Genomic DNA, 14,785 nt, shown 5'->3' with positions numbered 1-14,785 from the left:
ATTCTTTCTAAATAGTGAAGCATACAGACTTAACTCAGGAACAGATGTGCACCCAAGGCATAGACGAAAGGGAACCTGGAGCCATTAGCCTGTCCATCAGAGTCTTACAGCCTACTCCCTCCACCTACCATCCTCAAAGCCCCCTTGCTTGTCAACCAAAGAAGATGTTTAAAACATTCTTCTGAAGAGACATTGATGGGTTTAAAGGAAAGATCTGAATAAGCCGAGGATGCCAAGTGACACTTGATGGCTCAGTGTACCATTATCTTTCCATGAGCCTCATAGCCAATAGTCAATGAACCTCATGAAACATGCCATTCCTTCAGATCCACGGACCACCAGATCTGGGGACAGCATCCAAGATGAAAGATGGAGACAACATAAGGAAACAGTAGACAAGGAAACCAGTAGGAAAAAAAATTAAAGTGTAGGGATTACAGCCAATGGAGTATAGTTAATTGCTACAAGATTTTATAATATTACATCCATAAAACAAGAAGAGGCACAATAAGGTAGACTAATCATAAAACATGAAAGATTTCCTAGAAATTAAAAAACTAAATGCCCTGGCAATAACAAATCCACAGTACGTCTTAGTACTGGGGAGACTGAAGTTGAAATTAGGATTGCTAAATCTTGAGGACAGTCTCAGCTACATAATTCCAGGCCTACGCAGCATGATTTTGCCTTAAAAAAGAAGCAAATAAGTAAACAAAAGTCAATATAAAGTTTAAGAAATAAGGAGGATAAATTCTTCCAGAAGGTAGAGCAAAACCACAGAGCAGATATTAGGAGAGAAAAGACAGAATATGGGAGATTAATCCAGAAGGGTCAATAGCTATTAAAAAGAAATCATGCTAAGAGAGCTTGGGAGGTAGCCTAACAAGTAAAGTACCTTTAAATTTATTTATGTATTTATGTATTTACTTACTTACTTGCCCATTTATTTATTATAGCAGGAAGGCCTGAGGTTGGTTCCTAGAACCCATATTTTAAAAACTAAAAAATTGGGGATCATAGTGTATGCACCTTTCATCTCAGTATTGTTGAGGGAGAGATAGGAAGATCCCTGGGGATTGCTGGCCAGCAAACCCAGTCTACTGGGTGAGGTTCAGGCCAGTCAGAGAATGTCTAAAAAAGTGGATCATACCAGACAAACAATACCCAAGGTTGTCTTCTGATTTATGTGCACACATGTACATGGAAGCACATACAAACACACACACAACAAAGAATGGAGTTAGTCAAAATGGTACACAATTATAAGTCTACCACTTAGGAAACTGAGGCAGGAGCACTTGTTACTTTGAGGCTAACTTAGATTATATAGTAATGGCCATGTTTCCAAAACCAAACTAACCAAACAAAAACATAACAACAAAAAAGGAAATCCAAGGAAGGATAAAAGGAAACAGATTACAGAAGAAATAGCAAAATAAAACTTCATAGCACGTGACTGTTGTGCCCAACACAATCTGACAAAACCCAAGTCAAGCCTATCATTTTGAAACTTCAGAACAGCAGAAGAAACAGCTTACACGACCGTGAAATGAATGACAGTGGATCTGCCAAGGGAAGCATGGAAGCTAGAAGATGAATGCCTTTAAATTCATAATAAGACTTATTTTCAATATTCAGCTCATAGCCAAACTGCAAACTAATGCTAAGGTAGAATAAAGGTATTTTCAGGCAGGAAAGTCCCCAGTAAACTTACCTGACATGCACTCTTCTGCAGGAAGGGCGTGCCTCTGTAATGAGGGCACACAGGAGGAACACAAAAGAACCAGGCAAGAGAGGCTCCAACCCTTGAAGGATATGAGTCTCCTAAGACCCAGGACAGGGAGGACCGTTGTGTAGTCTTGCCCCTGCTCTGAAGACAATCATTCCAGGATGGAAAAATTTAAAAGGGTGTGGAGATTCATCAAGGAGGTCTTGAGACATGGAAGGATTCTGTTATACATTACTATGTGGAAAGTTTTGGGGGGAAAATACTGGACATTTTGGCACTTGGGGATAGTAATATACAAAGTCAACCCGGTGAAAAAACAAGGCAATCAATTATTAACTCCAAGAAAAACAAAAAGTTCAACAAGAAAGGAAAAGTAATAATAGTGTAGTGTTAGCTTAGCAGAGAACATTGTTTACATAGTTATAATAATATAAACCCCGAATATTGATTCAACCCAAAAGAAGAACACAAGAAGAGGGTATTGTAGGTTAGGAGATTTAAATTGTCACCAACAACAGCAGGTGCCAAATAGAGAAACTCCAGGACACATAACATACATGTGTAACTCACAAACTCACAAATTAAGTATCAGAAGACATACCCCAAAGTTACAATTGCAGCCTTCTGAGAAGCAGGAAGGGTGATGAAGGGAGCATAGATTCTTTCATTACTCATCCCCTCTTGTTTCTTAAATATTCGTTTGTTTTTTTGTGTGTGCACACGTGTGCATCTGTGTGTGTGCACATGTGTGTGCTGGAGGGACAGAACATGGGTCACAAGGCTTGCGTGGCAAGTGCTTTTACCTGCAGAGCTTTCTCTCTCGTTCTCCCTTCATTTCCTAAAGACCTTTAACAATGCTTGGTTCTTAAAATGTATACATTAAAATGTGTAAATTTATTAAACTTTAAACTGTCATTCTCAGACTATTCTGAAGGCTCACGATCAACAAATTAGATGCATTCCTACCCTCAAAGATCATACAACTTAGATACACATATGAGCATATGATCTAATTTTCCCATATAACAGAGCCTGGGAGATCTCCAAACCATGCCAAATCTATTTGCCATTCCAATTTGTAGACATGTTTAAGCTACATAAACGGAAACTCCTAGGTTTTTCTAAGTTGCCGGAGAGACTGATTACAAAACCTTCCCTATTGTCTGAGTGTATTTGCACCTGGTAGCACTTGCTAACCAGAACTCGAAAACAAACTTGTGTTGGATGAATCTGCTGTGTCTTTATTGAGGTCTCAGTTTTAACTGAGAAGGCATTGTGGTCAGATCGGGGAAAGTGTCCAGCCAAGTCTTCAAGCATAGTTGGAAGAACAGGTGGGTCTTGCTCCATTTTGGGGTCTTGATTTAGAAAGATCTCATGTAGTAGGATGAACCTAGAGTCAGTATGGCCCCTTAGGGGTTTCCAGAAGTCTGCAATGCTTCAGTAAATAAATCAACGAGGAATCCCAGAAAATGTGACCTTCTAATCCATCCACAAACCATTATTTTTTCTTCACAGTAGAAATCCCTGTAGAACAATAAAGACTCTTCGCTTCAAGCAACCTGACCATGACCAAGCAGCAGCAAGCTGCCTTATGACAATAATAATGTGTTAATGACTTTGATGAGGGAGGATTCATACTATTATCACCTCTTAATTACCTTGTGGCCAACAGGAAAGCAGATGTACAATACACAAATCAAGGAACTGGGGGAGGACGTGTCCCTTGAACTGGCCCCTGTGATGATTAATTTTGTATTATTCTGCCTCTGTGAATTATGATTTATAGGAGTGGTGTGTGTGTGTGTGTGTGTGTGTGTGTGTGTGTGTGCGTGCGCGCGCACTTTATGTATTTGTGCAGGTCACAGGAGGATGTGGTATGTCCTGCTCTATCATTAGCTGCCTTAGTCCTTTGAGATAGGGTCTTTCCTACAGTCAGGGAAGCAAGCTCTGCAGGTTTGATCTGAGGTTAGTGAGGAAGAAGAGATGTGGTTTGACTGTCCAGTGTCCATGGACTCGCTCACCTATTAGAATATTCAGCACCCAGCTCGGGGTGCTGTTTTTGGAATGTGGAGAATCTTTTGGACATGGGGACTAGCTAGTAACTGTTAGGGCAGTAACAGTGGACCTTGAGTATAGGCTGCCCCACTTCCGCTTTAGCTCTGTGCTTCCTGATCAGCACCAGGTACCATGTAACACCTCTATCTCCTCCTTCCCCATCTGCCACTGCTATCGACCAAGTCCTCTGCCAGTCTATCCTCACCATGATGAAATGTGTCTTCTCCAACCACGAGCCCAAATAATTCTCTCCTCTCTCGACTCAGCGATATAAAACAGGGGAGGGGGATAATATTCTATGCTGACAGCTCTGTTCTTGGGCCCTACACAAAGCACTAGGAGAAAATGGAGAGCTGAACTCTGGCTGCATCCTGCTCAAGCTGAGTCTATTTGCTACTAACTTACTGGATAAGCTCTCCCCTGTGCTAAGCCTCAGTTGCTTGTCTGAAAATTGGCCATGTTAGTGCATTGAATCGTGAGCATTCAGCTGGTAAAGTGCTTGCCTTGAAAGCATGGGGACCTGAGCCTACCCCCCAGAACCCATGTAAGCCATGTATGGTAGCCTATACCTATAATCCCTAAGCTGGGGAGATGGATTCCTGAGGCTCACTGGCCTGGCTGGCTGCTTCACCGAATCTCTGAACTCCTGGTTCAATAAGAGGTCCTGTCTCAAAGAAATAAAGGCACCTAAGGGATGATGCCCAGTGTTATCCTTTGGTCTCCACATACATACATACCCACAAACTGACAATGTAGTAAGTAGCCTAGAAGAATACAAATCTATCAGTCTATCTAATGCTATTTAACTAATATATCATAGAAAAGTTGAAATTTACTGTGCCCGCCAATTGTTATTCTCATACTGGAAAAACAGGAACACACGTTCTCCCTAATTAGGAAACCACACGGGAAGGAATAAAACATCTTAATAATTCTAGAAGACAGTAGCAAAATGACATTTTCAGAGAACATTTTTCAGTAAGAAGGCACTAATTCTCTCTGCCCCAACATTTATTCTCATGAGGATGAGCAAATGTGGTAGGAGCTGGGGAGATGGGCAAGTCAATAAGGCTTATTATTGAAGCATGAGGAAACAGCTTAGCTCCTTCTAGCCCACAGGTCAAAGCCGAGTCTCTGAGTGCTGGAGAGCAGTGGATCCCTGAAATTGATTGGTAAGTCAGTGTAGCTGAATTGACGAGCTCCAGGTTCAGCAAGAGACGGAGTCAAAAGATAAAGTGGAAGACAATAGAGGAAGACACTTGGCATGGACCTCTGGCCTCCACATACTCTAATGTGTGTCTACTACACACACACACACACACACACACACACACACACACACACACACACACTCACATGCACACGAAAAGAAGACAATGAATTAGTGCTGTGCGACGTGAGCAAATCTCTTTCAATCTCTTTCCATCTACACGGCTCAACCTTGAAACTTTGTTTCCTGGCTGCAGCCTTGGGCTGCCAGGAATAAAAGGCCAGGTTATTCCTATTCCAGTATCAATCACATGGAGCCAATAAAGGGAGTGGCTTCTCTGGCTCTGAACTGACAGAGTGAGGGGAGGCCAGAAAGCCAAGGGGGAGGGTTCTGTGTTTAGCATATGCAAAGTTTATAATCCTGTCATTTTCTGAACAACAGTTTACATAGGGCCAGAATCTATGTCATTAACATTATACAGTGTTTAACTTTAAATACAAAGTGGATATAATAGGATTCTATGTGCAACAAGACTAAGAGCAAAACTACCATTCAGAACACCAAATTAGAAAGATGCTTCAGGTAGTCGGAGAGATGGCTCAGAGGTTAAGAGCACTGACTGCTCTTCTTAGAGGTCCTGAGTTCAATTCCCAGCAACCACATGGTGGCTTACAACCATCTGTAATGGGATCCGACAGTGTACTCACATTAAATATATATATAATATAATATATTATTTATATTTAATAAATAATATATATTTAATAAATATATATAATATAAATATATATATATTTCAGGGGAAAACTTCCTAAGTGGAATACCAATGGCTCAGGCTCTAAAATGAACAATTGATAAATGTGACCTCTTGAAACTGAAAAGTTTTTGTAAGGCAAAGACATTGTCAATAGCAGAAAACAGCAACCTACAGATTGGGAAAAGAGCTTCACTAACCCTACATCCTATAGACAGCTAATATCCAAAATATATAAAGAATTTAGGAAGTTAGATTCCAAAAAGCCAAATAACCCAAATTTAAAAATAGGGTAGACAGTTAAACAGAGAATTCTCCACAGAGGAATGGCAGAGTAGCACTTAAAGAAATGTTCAACATCTTTAGTCATTAAGGAAATGCAAATCAAGATGACCCTGAGATTCCACCATATACCAATTAGAGCGGAATAAGATCAAAATCTCACGTGACAGCACATGCTGGTGAGGATGTGGAGAAAGAGGGACACGCCTCCACTGCTTGTGGGATTCCTGTAGAGACTTGATGCCCCAGAGAAAAGGGATTGGAGACACCCTGTCAGAGGTGAAAGGGATGGGGTATGGTGTGAAAAAGTCTGGGGGGGGGGCAACATTTGGGATGTAAATAAATTAATTAGTTAAGAAAAAAGAAGGGTGCTCCTGATTCCACAGAACCTTTGTAGGAATGAACTGTTAAGACACAACTTGCATCTAATTTACAGACTTCCTGTATAATTTGAAGTCACCCCTAGTCATTTCCTGTGCAAGAATCTGAAACAAATCTTACTGACTGAGCCAATAAGCAGTTAAGCCCAACTAATGATCTTTTTTGGGCTTGCCCCACAAAAGCCCAGAGCTGCAAAGACAGTTAGCTACCTTTCTCTAGCCTGTCCTGTTGGTCCTTTGTTGGAAACCTTTACATTCTCAGAACCCCACGGAGCTCTTCAGCTAGTAGGTTCCCAAGAGTCTCTGTTGAATGACAGCAGGGTTAGATTGCCTATTACCTGAGCTAAAACAAAACAAAACAAAACAAAAACCAAAAACCAAAACCAAACCAAACCAAAACAAACAAAAGACCAAAACAAAAAAACAACCTAAGGGTACAAGAATTCCCAAACACCTGTCTTGAGTTAGTACTGGAGAAAGAAAAAAGATAGAGTTTAGTAAAGAAACATCAGTCACAAATGTTATCCTGCAGAACTGGAGGCACTGAAAGTCAGTTGCTATGTGGTCTCACTTGCATTTTGATGCTACAAAGGCCGGTTTCATGTAAGTGGGGCCTAAAATAGTGGTTAGCAGAGGCTGGGAAGGATGTGGAGGGTAGCAGTATGCTTTGGATCTAAATTATACCTCTAAAGCTCATGTGTTGAAGGCTTGGTCTCAGCGCAGCAGTGTTCGGAGTTGAGGGTCTTAAAAAAGACGAGATAATGAGGTTTCTAATGTCACCAATAGGTTAAGTGACTGAAGAGGCCATGACTTCGTGGGCTATGGGGATGTGGTGGGATCTTTGCAGGGTGGGGCTTAACTGGAGGAAATGAGACACTGGCACAGGGAGGGATGGCTCTGAAGAGTCTGTTTGGTCTTAGCACCCTGACCTCAACCCCGACCTGGCCACCAGAGTAAGCACTGTTGTGCATCTTCCTGCCGTGAGTCTAATGCACTGGAGCCAAGGGACAACAGTCTCAAGTCTCTGAAACCCAAGCCCAAATAAACCTCCATTTCTTATTCCTTATTTTTCTATTATTACAGAAAGCTGACTAATACAGAGAGAAGAGAGAGGGTGATTAATGGGTACAGAGCTACTATGGGATTGGGAGAATAGCATCCAGTGTTTGGCAGCACAGAAGAATAACCAGACAACAATAAATTATATGTGTATTTCAAAAGAGCTGGTAGAGAAGGCTTGAGTGCTTTCGACATAAAGTGATCATAAATTTTTGAACTGGTGGATATGCCAGTTCTGATCATGACACATTTTGCATACGTATTGAAATACAATGTGTACACCCTAAAACTGAAATATACTGTAACCATACAATATAGCTACTATATAATACTAATTCAAAATTTAAAATTCAGAAACTGTTGTTAAGGAGTTTGTCATTTAATTGGCAAGACCAATGAATGGGGCTGGAGGAGAGAGGGAAGACAAGACTCTTCCTTGGACTACAGGGAAGAGAAGGTCTGGTGAAGACACAGGAAGAGTCTGGCTAGGTCTCAGTGAGACCCATTTAACCAGAAATACACAGATAGGGTCAGACCAACCTCTAATTGGCCTTCGAAGCCCCAGAAGGCCTTCATAGAGGATGTGGTAGCAAGCAGGCAGCTCAAGAGGTTTCTGGGCAGGACTCACGTATATTCTCCTCCTGCCGAGCGATGAGGTCCCTTGGACTAGCAGCAGTCACTACAGCTGATGAGCTCCTGGGGATGTGGCAGATGACAGTGTTGGTAGCAGCACCAGGCATCTTGGTCTGCATCCCACATGGTGATGCATCCAAGCCAGAAAGCCCCGTTGGTTCCCTGAGTTCTGACTTCACAGGAATTTAGAGAAAGGACTAGGGATAAGAGGCATCTGGTACCAGCTCCTATTTGAGATGGTTTCCACGTGTCTGTCACTTTTTAGGGCAGACAAAACCCAATCAGAGGATCTTGGGAGATAGTGCCATTGGTAGAGGATTTGCTGTACAAGTGTGAAGACCTGAGTTCAGGCCTCAGCACCCATGCAAGGGCTGAGAGTGGCAACACAGGCCCGCAGTCCCAGCACCGGGAAGGCAGAGACTGCAGGATCAGTCAGCCTAGATGACTCCTTTTGCTCCAGGTTCAGTGAGAGGATCTGCCTCAAAAGTAAGGTAGAATCCAGGAACAGTGGCACATCCCATTATTCCTGGCACTCAGGAGGCAGAGGCAGGTAGGTCTCTGTGAGTTTGAGACCAGCCTGGTCTACACAGCTAATTCCAAGACAGTTGGGGCTACAAAGTGAGATTCCAGCTACAAAAAAAAAAAAAAAAAAAAAAAAGGAATGATACTGGAAGAAGACACCTACCATCAACCTCTGACCTGCATGCATACCTGCACGGACACACAGACAGACAGACAGACAGACAGACAGACAGACACACACACACACACACACACACACACACCCCACAAGGCAGTCAGTCACAGGTAGCCTCTGGATCTCAGAATTAATTCATGACCTCCCATCTCTCTAGATCTAGATTTTCTATAGATAGTTAAGTATGTGGGTTTTTTTTTTAATTCTTTATCTCTGAAGTCAAAATAAATATGCTTGATGGATTATATAGTAATGGCTATTCATGAAATAAATGTATCACTACATTCAGGCTGACCATCTGTAAATAATAACTGTTTTAAGCTTTTGTGATGGCTATAAAGTAGTAGAGGTTTAGGAAAATGGAAACACAGCATAAAGTAAATTTGTCTCAAATTTTATGCAAATCACCCAATTTGAATAAAAACATTAATAAGTTTACATATGCAGATTAATTCTAACTAGCCATGTTTTAATCCTTAGTTATTAACTGCAATCTCCTTGTAATTGATGCTATCATTTAGAAAACATTAACAAAAGAATGCTTTACATGTTTTATATTTCTGTGTATTAGATATAAAATATTATTATTCAAATAAAAAAGACATGAAAATATACCATGCAATAATAGGAACATTTGTGGGGCTAATTTTAAGTTAATTGGAAAGTTTAATTGAGAACAAAGGGACAGTATTTGTGTCTCTCTATTTGTGATCATTTTGCAATGATATTTCCACCTAACTGAGTATTAAGATGATTGCATGTAGGGACAATAGGAAGAGGCTTCTGTCAATGAATGAGCCTGTCCAAATATATTTGGGGAGAAATATTGAGGTGTTTGATCTTCTGTTTTATGTACCAGTGAATAATCATAACAGCTTTAATGAATGTGTTCTCTGCAGCCTAAATACATTTGAAATCACATTTCCCAAAGACACAAAGTAAGAGTTATTGCTTATAAAATCCATTTTGCAGGTACAAAACTGATTGCCAGAATAAATGACTTGGCTAAAGACAGATCTCCAATAACAGACAGAATCAAATCTAACTGCCTTGACTTTCAGTTCAAAGTTCTTTTCCCTGAATCTCGTTTGTGGCAGGGATGTCGCCAGGACTGAACCCCTGGAGACAGACTCACAAGGGAAACACAGAGAACCTTCTTTCTTTTTTCTTTTTCTTTTTTTTTTTTATTAACTTGAGTATTTCTTATATACATTTCGAGTGTTATTCCCTTTCCTGGTTTCCGGGCAAACATCCCCCTCCCCCCTCCCCTTCCTTATGGGTGTTCCCCTCCCAACCCTCCCCCCATTGCCGCCCTCCCCCCCACAGTCTAGTTCACTGGGGGAGAACCTTCTTTCTATGTCTCCCCGTTACCCTCTCACACACCTCCTCACACAGGAAAGTAGCTCCCCCCACATCGTAAATCATCAAAGTTACTCATGAGGTTTTAAGAATATGTTACAAGTATGCCCAGGAAGAGAACAGATGAAATACAATATGTGAAGGAGGGTTCTTTTAGACGGATGCAGACTCAGACAGATATTCAGAAGTCAGCCATGGGACCTACTTCTAGATTGCTTTGAGCTCCTGGTTAGAAGGATTCTGCTTCTCACAGCCCTTCATCAAGTTTTTGTTTTTTCTTATATCTTCTCTCTGTTTAGTCTTATAGAAGTTCCCCATACCCCAAAGGAGCTTGAAGGTCATACGAGTTCTGGAAAGAGGTGACACTAGAGGATTCTAGAACATTATGGAATCTGAGTGAAAGCATTAAAGATCTCATTTCGTACAAGGAATGTCTTACTTGCCACTTTGTCAGCAAGATACAAATGTCTGGGCAAGAAGATTCATATACAGTAGAACACAGCGGAGCAAAATGTACACAAGGGAGAAGACCCAGAAACTCAGAGTTGGTGATTTTCTGTGACCTGTTTGTTCTAATTCTCTTGTGAGGAAAGGGACTCTTTCTAATGAAGACGGTGTGGCTCTTATTCTCTTATAGCCCTATTAACTGATATTATAATAGGACTAATCCAAAAACAGAATCACAAAATTACTGTTCTCTCCGGATGCTAGAGAGGGAATTTTAGCCAATCCAATATTGTGGTAAAGTAGTAGCTGCGATGGTCTACTGTTCTGTGTTTTAATAAACATAACCTAATATGCCACTGAGGAATGTTGTAGATGGCCAGCCATCTCTTAGTTCCTATTCAGCAATTCTACAGGTGTATGTACACATGACGAACACAATGGGTATGCTCTAAACCTGTCCTCTGCCTTTCCCCAGGGTATGTGAGGTCGGAGCTGACAGAACACGCCAGGCAGTCACACACTCACATCCATTCAGCAGTGGAGGCTGGTTTTGCATCTCACACTATACTAGGAAACGAACTGAAAGCAAGGAAATTGCAAGGTATGTTCCCTGCCTTTCTCGTCCTTACAGTCCAGACTTCTAGCTAGGGAGACAAAGAACGGTAGTGCTGTGGTTTGGATCCAGAATATTCCTCAACACCTTGAGTTTAATGCTTGGTCTTCAATTTGATGGTATGGGGAGAAGGTGGAATTTAAGGGTGGGGCCTACTAAGGATCAGACCGTGGTTGCTGATTCTTTTCCTTCTCCTCTTGTTCTCCATCCTCTTTTATCTTTCCTCTTTTTATTCTTTCTCCTCTTGTCTTTTAAATCATAGTTACGAGGTTACCAACTTTGCCCTGCCATGATGTGCCACAGGTCCAAAGCAAAGGCATCATTTTTTGTTTTGTTTTGTTTTTTAAATCAATGACATACTGAAGCAATATTTTAGATACACTGTGTTATGGTAAAATAACACTCAATTTTATTTTGCTAATTTCTTTTTAACTTAGTTTAAGGTAACCTGATGTCTGTGGCTTGCATTTGTGTTCTGTGGTACGTTTCTTCTGAAGGCTAGTCGCCTAGCTTGTTAATCCTCAAATGGACTTCCCTTAGGGACCTTTGGCAATGTCCTGAAATGGTCCTTCCTTGTCACAATCAGAGGAATAGGTGGTCCTAGTGTCTAGGTGGCAGAGGTTCAAAACATATATCCATACACCTTTTAAAGTCCAGGGCAGTCTTCCTGCATAGCCCGGAGGCAGCAATAGTGCCAGACTTCAGAAACCCTAGACTTCGAGAAATCAGCTTCAGACTGATTCAATCCTGAGGACCTACCAGGTGAAAGGACAGAACTGACTCCTGAATATTGTTCTCTGACCTCCTCGTGAGCCTTGTGGCACTCATGCCCACACGCATGCACACAAAAAGTAAAAATATGACTTTTAAAATGTTAAAAAAAAAAGAGTGCAACTTGGACAAGTCTTGACATTTCCTGTTACGTGATTCCGTGTGTGTGACGTGGTGTTCGGTGCGGACACCGTCATTTGAAATATAAAGCAATTGATATCCGAGCATCCCGGTTGTGGTGTGGGAACATGCGACACGAAAGCAAAGAAGAGCTTACGTGGCTCAGACCCTCAGATCTGGTGGTGATGTGCCCTTAGCCTGCCCGTGAGGAAGAGCTTGAGGTGGTGTTCTCCGGGCCCCTAATAAACGGTTTGCAGTTTTAGACACGTGCTTGTGGATCTGACGAGCCACAACATGTTCACAGCAAACCACATCAAATCCTAGATGGAAGACTTTGCTATTTATAAACCAGATTGGTTGGTAAGTTCCACGATAAAGATTCTAGAGTTCAAAATGCAAAAAAAGGTGGATAAAGGGTTCATTGCAGCAAAGTTTGTTTTTGCCTGAGTGTTTCATATCATTTTGAGAAGTTAACAATTGGGAGAGAACAGGTGAGAGAAAACATTTGGTAAAGGGCTTGTCTTAGAAGTACCGGGACCCGAATTCAAGCACTAGAAACCACGTCCAAAGAACAAAACAAAATCCACGAACTTGTGGCACGCGCTTGGAATTTCAGAACTGCCCCAGCAGAGACAGGCCAATCCCTGGGACTTAACTGGTTTATCCTAATTGGTGAGTTCTAAGCCAATGAAAGATCCTGTTTCAAAGGAGGTGCCAGTGCCCTGAGGAAAAGGCTTTAGGCTGTTCTCAGGTCTCCATCCATGCACATACCCAGCATGCGCACACACCAATGCACGAAGAAAAAATACGGGGAAAAAATTTTTTTTAAATTGGACAAAATTAGCCCTAACCCTGTAATGTCTTAGAAATTGCTTCTCTTTTGAAAATGTGCCTGGTTTCAGTAGGTTCACTTACCATGAGCTTTTCCTTATTTCAAAGTGCACAGTCCTGGGGAGTTCAGGCTTTCTGACTCTTTGGACTTTAGAGAGGGTGTAATAACTGTATTTGGACGTGAAACCCTGAGAAGTTGGGGTTGGTGGGTTAGAGTTTGGGACTCTGGTTGAACATCTGGGACTCTCTTCTGTTTGTAGCTATCTGCAAAGGGGGAGTGAAGCTCTCACCACTGAAGTCCCCCGAAAAGAACCCCTGGGTTTAGTCCCTAACAGGTGGACACCTCCTTCTGTCCTCCCCGACCCATTTGTGTCTTTCTGAAAACCTTACGTTTTAGGACTCCCAGATCTCTAACTAGGCTCTCCTTGTCTTCTCCTATTTAAAGTGAACTGCTCACTTGGGATTCTGAGAAGAAAGCTTTCTCACTGGTACACCTGCACCAATTTTATTTCCAGGGCAGCACGGGTCCCTACTTCAACACCGAAAAGGTGGAGTTTCCCTAAACTCACAATTTTCAAAATCTAGGCACACATAAGACCACTTGTAAGCAGAAATAAATTGGTTGGTGATTGGTGAATGAAAATGACCTCGTTATAGAAACCACTTAAGGAAAACCAGGATTGCTCTGCAAATACTGTACTGTGCTGCTCAACCACAGGAGGGAAAAAAAATACTCGGAAGCCACACACACTACTTTACATAACTTTAGGACCTCATATAACCTCCCATCCTCTCCCACTCTACCCAGATTCACCCCGTGCCTTTAAAGCATAAAAAATTTGTGAAATAAAACCTGTAGGAAAATCTTACTCAGGGCAAAGGTAAGTCTGAGCATGTTCTGTTTGAAGAACAGAGAGACAACCGAGTTAGGTTATATTAGATTCCTTCTGGGTCTATGGTCAGATAGCACCTCCCTACCCTCATGAATTTAGACAAGGTTTCCCTATTGAAGTACAAACAGAAGGGGTGCATGCCACGTTGAGCCCCCTTTGAGAAAACTGGTTCTGACAGCACAGATCACCCTGAATCCTTAAGGCACCTCGATACAGACCCACTTTGCAGACCCACTGTATCCCAGGCCTGAGATTTGGAGTCTCAACGGTTTTCAAGTTTTCCCTACGGTGGCACACCCTGGTCTATCCTGACGAATGAGACAGTACCATGTTTTGTTTTCTGTGTCCCAAATTTATTTCTCATCTAAAATGGAAGAGGCAGCCTAAAATATAAGCAAGTAATCACTGAAAAGTAATCATTTCAGAGAGAAAAATACATTTAAACTTAAAGCATAGAGAGCGGTATTGGAGAAATGAGAGTAATGGCAGGTATTTAATGAACTTTTATTAGGTTTGTTTATCGCCTCTGCATGTGTGTCTACATACATGCTGGCATCATGAAACAAGAGGAGCTGTTTCTCCACCATGTGGGACATGGGGATTGAACTTGGGTCCTCTAGCTTGGAGGCAGATGTCTCTACCTGCTGAAACATCTTACCAGCCCAGAGGACAGTCACGTTGTCTCTGTCTTTGTCATTCTCTGTCTCTCTGTCTCTCTGTCTGTCTGTCTGTCTGTCTCTCTCTCTGTGTGTTGCCTCCTGTTTCGTCTTCCCAGTGTCCCTCATTACTTTCAGTCTGCTGGTTTGCCCCACTTTTCCTCAATGCCAACTCAATAACTTTGCCACAGAATCATTTTTAATGACTGCCTTTTCCAATTCCTGATTGGGTGCGGCCAGCTTTCCATTACAGTTTTGGATGCTTGTGGTCCTCGCTGGACTGCTGGGTAGAGACT

This window comes from Rattus norvegicus, chromosome 17, assembly GCF_036323735.1.
Source record: "Rattus norvegicus strain BN/NHsdMcwi chromosome 17, GRCr8, whole genome shotgun sequence".
Lineage (NCBI taxonomy): Eukaryota > Metazoa > Chordata > Mammalia > Rodentia > Muridae > Rattus > Rattus norvegicus.
The sequence above is the reverse complement of the archived record's forward strand: the minus strand, read 5'-3'. Positions refer to the sequence as shown.